The sequence below is a fragment of the Rattus norvegicus genome, chromosome 1 (genome assembly GCF_021556685.1).
Source record: "Rattus norvegicus strain SHRSP/BbbUtx chromosome 1, alternate assembly SHRSP_T2T, whole genome shotgun sequence".
NCBI classification, from domain to species: Eukaryota; Metazoa; Chordata; class Mammalia; order Rodentia; family Muridae; genus Rattus; species Rattus norvegicus.
This window is the reverse complement of record NC_141534.1, coordinates 5,134,775-5,142,237: the sequence shown is the minus strand read 5'-3', so window position 1 is coordinate 5,142,237 and position 7,463 is coordinate 5,134,775. Positions and strand designations below refer to the sequence as shown.

The following is a 7,463-nucleotide window of genomic DNA, read 5'->3' as shown; positions in this document are numbered from 1 at the left end:
CAAGACTCCATTGTACACCCCAAACTGGGTTTCCATGTCTCTTTCATTTGTTCCCTTAAAGGCTTACCTAGGACTCTCCCTCAAGACACCCCTACCTCCTGTAGGATGGGTGCTCATGACCTTCTCGTGATATCTTTCTCCCTCTCTCCTAAAGCATATGCTCAGATATTTAACAAGACATTTTTTTTAATAAACTCAAATTGTAGTTCGTTAAGTGAAAGCTTGATTAAACCAGCCATGCCTGAGCATTGCTTGTTCTCTGAGTGATAATCAGACCAGGAGTTCTGTGCCCTCTTCAGGGCTTCCGCTCTATGTCTGCTACTACCTAGTTTTTCTGGAACCTACCTACAGTCAACCCAGGAAAGCTGTAGTCAGCAGAGAACAAAAGTCAGGTCAGCAGGCATGTTAGATATTCTTTGCAGTTGTGTCTTTTGTTCTGGGTTGTGGAGAGGTTCCTGTGGGTGGGGCCAATGCTGAAGATGCTTCCTTCCGAGTGTGAATGTGCTCTTGCATGATGGCTTCTAATGGCTCCCATAGTGTTCTCCTTCATCCCTCCTTTGCCACCTATCTCTGCTTTCACCTCTGCTCAGTTCTAGAGAGTTCACTGAGAGGCAGTAGGTTTGTGGATAGAGACTGGCCAGGCATCCAGGATTTGGGATGCTGTATCTGCTTTGTTGGTGTAGAGGTGACCATAACAGCTGTGTAAACTGTAATATGCCAGACATTATTGTTGTTGTTGTTGTTGTTGTTATTATTATTATTATATTTTGAGTTTCAGACAAGTTCTCTGTCTTACCATATAGACAGGTCAAAAAGCAGAACTGGGAAATAATGAGTATCCCATTTAATTTCTTCTTAGCATGGTCTTTCCCTCTCCTATCTGAGCCCTCTTTGCCCTCAGCTTGCCTTTCTTTCTCTTTAATTTCAAAACGAGGCAAAAGAAACATTATCTATTCTCAGAGCGTGCCACTTTCTTCCCACCTTCCCTCTCCTCATTTAGAATCCCGTGTTTTGACATAATTTATCATGGGTTGTCACCCTTGATGATTAAAAAAGGCACTAATGAGATGAAACTTGTCAGAGCTTGATCGCAGGTCTCTATATTCTGTCGGGTAGTGATAGGACATCTTTTCGAGACGTGGAAGAATCAAGATGTGTGAAAACAAAGCACAGCTTCTTGGGGATGAGGGCAGAGGTGAGAGGAGCCCACCCAGAAGGAGAATTCCATAGGGAAATCAGATACCACCAAGGCAATTCTACCCTGGACTGTGTGTTTGAATGGTGCCCTGGGCAGACAGGTTATATGCTCCAGGTTAGAATGAGAGGGCAGCAGGTTAGAATGTTCCAGGCAGGAATGAGACATCAGCAGTGGTGTGCGTTCAAAAAGTGAACCTGAGTTTTTCTTGTGAGTGAGATGGAACTAAGACTGTTTTGAGCGGCAGAACGTGAGAGTCTGCTGACACCTATTTCAGTCTTCCATGGCTTTCATGTGGGAGGTACAACCCGACTCCAGGCAGATGTGGCTGTTTATCTACTCTTCCAAAGGAGATTTTTCCTCGGGAGTTGTCTCTTATTTAAGACCACCGTGTATAGCAGGCATGTTGGTAGCCTGTTCACTAGAAAATGAGAATCTAAGACTAAATAAATCACAGCATCCTTCCCATGCCTGCCATATAAACTTACAGGTTATAAATTTCCATTATTGTGTGTACCCTAAACACCATAAATCATATTCTTTTTGGTTGGGGACTGGCAAGTATTTCATCCTGGTTTTAAACCATCATGTTTCTTTATGGTCAGCACACTGTTTTAATTTTATTTATTTGTTTAGTGGCTTTGGGACAAGATCGTATGGCTTAGACCAGAACTCACTGTGAAGACTAAGCTGCCCTTGAACTCATAAAAGCCACTGTCTTCTGCCTCTTAATTGCTAGGACTAAGAGCAAACACTTAACAACTCTTTAACTCATATTAAACTTAATTCATTTTAGTGGAAGATTAGTAGTTCACCAACTTGTGACGTAAGTTTTTCATCATATAGGCATCCTTTTACTATTGCCATAGAACAGTGAACTTTAACAGATCTTGAGGGTTCTCGCTTCGAGAACCATATGCTCATGTTATTTGAAGACAATCATACTCTAGACTCTAATCCTCAACTGTGGTACTGTTACCAAAGGCAACAATATGAAGAAAAATGAAGACAATAAGCAAGCAGTGGCATATTTTTTCTCTCTAAGATCACTGTTTCTCTTGTCTCAAGTGGTACAAAGGAGTTAATCATGGCTTGCTGTTGGCCAATGAGTACCCTTGACGCAGTGTGAATGTGATTATGAGTTGCAGGGCTGTCTCGAAGAAGCAGCTGCCGGAAGGAATGTGTGCTTGAGAACATTCATATTTTATGAAACCCGTGTTGGTCCATTGCCTCATCCACTTGAATTAGCACTCAATTATCCTCAAGGAAGGGTTGTAGATTGAGCAGAATGGAGGGGGTGCACCATCTCCATGGACCCGGAGCAGCTGTCCATGTCATTGACTGTCATAGCAGCCCACTTCCCTCTCTTTGCTACTTTTGCTCTTGTATTTTGTCAAAGGCAGTATATTCTGCATTTTACAAATGTCTCAGTGCAGATTGAGAATTGTGTAACAGCTTGAAAACTGGGAAAAACTCTCACCTTAAATACCATCCAGTCTCATTTAAGATTGGACAGGCTAAAGATTGCAGAATCTTTTCTAAAAAAAAAAAAAATCCTCTTTTTTTTTCCCCTCATGAGACTACATCATTTTTGACAAAATAGTTTCAATTCTGAGTAGAATATCTAGACTGGAAAAGTTTATGGTTACAGATAGAGCTGTTAATTCTTTTCTTTTAAACTTCTTGGGGAGGAGGCTGAGGAGATGGCTCAGTGGGTAAAGTGGTCACCTCATAAGCATGAGGACCTGAGTTTGGGTCCCCAGCACCCATGAGAAAGCCTGGCATAGCAGTGACCATTTATATTTCCAATACTGTAGGAGTGGAGACAGGTGGATTCTGGGAGGTTGCTGGCCAGCAGTCTAGCTGAAACATCAAGGTCCAAGTTTACTGAGAGACCCTGTCTCAAAATTAAGATATGATGGCTAGAGAGAAGACCCCGAGGGATAAGAATACTCGCTACTCTTGCAGAGGACCAGGTTCAATTCCCATCACCCACATGGTAGATCACAACCATCTGTTCCTATAGTTTCAGGAGAACTGATACCCACCTCTGGTATCCTTAGGTGCCAGATATACACATAATATATCTACATACGTGCAGACACTTACACATACACATAGAATATAAATAAATAAGTCTTAATAAAACATAAAATACAGAGCAAAAGAGGAAAATCACTGTCTCCTTACATTCACAAGCATAGGTGAATACCCAAACACACATATTCACACTTGTGCACACATGGGTGTGCAAGCACACACACAGACACCAAAAAGTCACACTATTTTTTTAAAAATCATACTATATTGTATCTTACTTTGGAAAGGTCAAAAATCCTGCTTTGGAAGTGAAAACAGTTACAGAATCTAGTCATTCAATAGAATAGGGGTTAGATAGCTAAAAATGGAAACAGAAGAAATATTTAGGGCTAAAATACAACGTGTCAGTTAGGAAGAGGGGGTACAGTGAATGAATAGAACTCATGAAGTGGGGAGGTGTTTGAAGCAGAGTAGCTTTAATGAGGATGAGTGGAATGAGAATGCACATCTAGACTCCACCAATCACTGCTAATTTCAAAGCTCAGTGAAAATAGAGATGGCACCAATGTGATGAGAGTTCCTTTAAAAGTGGAACCAATCATATGCTTTGTCCCTCTTTGGAATGACATCATAAAGAGCCACTGAAGTTAGCACTGGGTGATTACAGCAGAAATTAAGTTGACTTTTGATGGTTGATTAATTAAATGAAGTCTGCTGTTGGTAATTAATTTAATATTTCAGGGCCTTGGATGTGTTATCTGGGTGAGTGTAATATTTTTAACATGGTAGTTTTTGTGAACTTGAAGGTGTCCATAGATCTTAATCTCAGTATCTATTGACAAATGGATCTTTTTTCATTGGATTTCTCATTTTGACCTGATATCGTTTTAGAGCCATCCATTCTCCCAAGAGGACCCTTAGGGTAAGCTGAAGGGTTAGTGTTTAAATTCACCCTCACTAGAGCCTGGCGGTAACAGGCTGAGGTGAAGCAAGGGCGGGATAACAGGAGGCATGCTTTGTCCCATTGACTGCATCTCCCAGGGCCAGGGCTAGGAGCCCCGTCAGGGAATGCCATTCACTCAATAGCACATCACTCATTACTGGTGAATCTGGGTCTCGAACCTGAGTTTTCCAACTCCTTGAGTAACACCTTTCCATTAAGTGTCACTGTGAGTTCCAGTAGATTGATAGTTAATATATTTATGAGTGAAACACTCATTGGTTACAAACCTCCCTCACTTGGAGGTGAAAGGCTGGTGAAGGAACTGACATACTGACTGGGTGCATATGTGCATTTCTAAGTTTGGTAGTTACTGGTGTCTAGTAATTGTTTACCAATGAGGACACACAAGCAGTTTTCAGGTGTGTTTGTGTGTGTGTTATATATGCATGGGGACATCTTTGCATGCACTTATTCATGTATATGTAGAGGTCAGAGATCAGAAGTGGGCATCCTCTTCTATTTTTGCCCACTTTCTTTTTGAGACAGAGTTTCTCACCAAACCAGAAGCTCAGGAGTTGATGAGGCTAGCCAGTCACCAAGTCAGCAGAACCAGCCAGAACCGGAGTGTCAGGTGTGCACCACAACACTAGTTGCTTGCATGGGTGCTCAGGATCCAGACTCAGGTCCCCATGCTTGCACAGCATGGGCTTTGCCTACTCAGTCACCTCCCTAGCTTTTAGTTTTGCTTCTGCATTGGCTGTAGTATGTCGGTTTGAAATACTTTATTTTAAACCTTGGTTTTTAAATCTAAAATATAGACTTAGTATTATTAGAAAATATTGTTTATGTGTCTCCTCCTATCCCTCCCACTCCCTGCTTGGTGGTAATTTGAGTAAAACTGACTCCCATAGGTCCATATATTTGAATGCTTAGTTTTCAGGGAGTAGAACTACTTGAGAAGGTTCAGGAGGTGTGGTCTTGATGGAGTAGGTGTGGCTTTGTTGGAAGAAGTGTGTAGGGATGTCTGTCTTTGGGTTGAACACATGCAATGTTGATTAGCCAGGAGTGAATTAAAAGTGGGTGATGCTGAAAAAGGCAAGAAGAGTTTCGTTCAGAAGTATCCCCAGTGCTACACTGTGGAAAAGGCAGGCAGGCATAAGACTGGACCAAACCTCCTTGGTCTGTTTGGGTGGAAGACAGGTCAGGTTCCTTGATTATACTACATAGATGCCAACAAGAACAAATGCATCCCCCGGGGAGAGGATGTCCTGATGGAGTATTTGGAGAATTGCAAAAAGTACATCTCTGGAACAAAATTGATCTTCACTAGAATTAAAAAGGGAGAAAGATCAGACCTAATAGCTTATCTTAAAAAGGCTATTAATGAGTAATTCCATTGCTTTATTTATTGTAAAACAAATGTCTCATGGCTTTTAATGTATACCATAATTTGATTCATATGCCAAATTCAGATCATGAATGGCTAACAATGTTTTTGTTGGACAATCCTGATTTAAGTAAAACTGACTTGTAGCAAAGTGGATATGATCCTTTTAAAGTAAGGGTTCTGAATGTATATATGGTAACACTGCTCTTCCTTTCTCAAGATAGGATTGGACTTAATTAGTAATGTTTTACTTTCCATAAATATGGGGGGTGTCCCCTCAAACCTATTAAATGGTTTTATGCTTAGATTTATATGACGGGCTATGTGAAAATGTTTAAACATTGGGAAAATCCTATCACCGTCTCAGAAACAAGAATCACCTATGTTTCAGTTTGTGTTCGCTGGACCGTTTTAGGCAATGGATAAACACCAGGAAGCAACTCTCCACTCTTGGCGATGCTGTTTTAATTAGAATTCCCTATGTCAAGGATGCTGCCTTTTACCACTGAAAAGCACGTACTGTGATTTATGTATAATATCAAATAAAGAGTATTTAACACTTATTTTTTTTTCTAAAAGCGCAAGCCAGACCCAGTATCTCTTTTCTTGTTGCCTGAGGAACCAGATGTAAAATTCTCAGTTACTTCTTTCTGAGTTCCGCCATGCTCCTCACCATGATGATAATGAACTAAATCTCCTCTGAAACTATAAGCAAGCCCCAGTTAAATGCTTCCTTTTATAAGAAAAGCTATGGTCATGGTGTCTCTTCACAGCAATAGAGCATTGACTGAGACATCCTTCTTTTAAATAATGCTTACACATCAGGACTTATGGCTTGAGTCAGTGTTTAGATCACTGAAGATTCATTTTTAGTGCTGCCTGTTATTTTTCCTAGTTAGAGATCCAGTGATCCTGAAGAATATGACTGAAGAGGATAGCAAACGTGTTCTGCTGTTGCTAAGGGACCCAGAGGGGACTGTGTCCATCCCTCCACCCACCGTGTGAGCCCCAGCCAGGAGACAGTTTCCCTCCTAGGTTAAATGCTATGCCATCACAAAATTACTTTCAGGAGGTGGGTGATTTCAGTTGGCAGTTTTGGAGAGTTCTCGACGCTCTGGTCTGTGCCAGCAGCATTAGATGGAGATCCAATTTCAACTCCTGGTTTCAAGTGGGGAAGCTAGCTTTGACTCATCTTTTCCTTGAAATGCCAATGAACTTCTCAGCATAGTTGGAAGAATTCTTCTGATTCGCTTAATGCATGGACTTGATGAAGCTCCAGCTTCATGGAATTGGCAAGGGTGGGTTGGCAAATTCACCAAATGCATACACCTCCTCCTAGGAACACTGACTGTAGAGACAGCGCCCCATGGAGGTCTCCTAGAACCCCTGCACTGATGTTAGCAGAAACCTGGGTGTGCCTTGTTGGGCAACTGGACATGGAGGGCAGAATGGCTTCCTTTCTTAATGAAATTTCAAAAGAGAGTAGGGAACATAAAATACTTGCCAGTAAGAACTTCCAAAACTCTGAGGAGTGGTCACTGACTGGTGTCCTCCTGGGACAATGGAGACCTGTGTGGTGACATTTCTCCAAGCTGTCTCTGTTTTCTGTTTCATGCTCAGTACTACGTCAATGTCATGTTCACATTGCTGATTTTTTTAGCAGCATTTTCACCTTATAAAATGTACTGGCAAGAACGGTGGTGAAGAATCTGTTAGTAATGCTTGCTCTTAAAGGTATCGTGCTATTTGCTTGGAAAATATGTATCTTAAGGCTTTCACGTAAGCAATGGGATGGACAGAAAGTGAGGTGGAGGGAAAGAATCTCTCCTTAAATATTCATTTTTTATTTTTATTCTTGTATTTCTGTATGTGCATGTATTGTGTTCATGTATGTGGAT

General features: G+C 41.3%; 1 pseudogene; it reads left to right on the top strand.

The window, feature by feature from the left end:
- Nucleotides 1-1,152: 1,152 nt before the first annotated feature.
- Nucleotides 1,153-7,240, top strand: Cycs-ps7 (cytochrome c, somatic, pseudogene 7; annotated as a pseudogene).
- The last annotated feature ends 223 nt before the right edge of the window (nucleotides 7,241-7,463 follow it).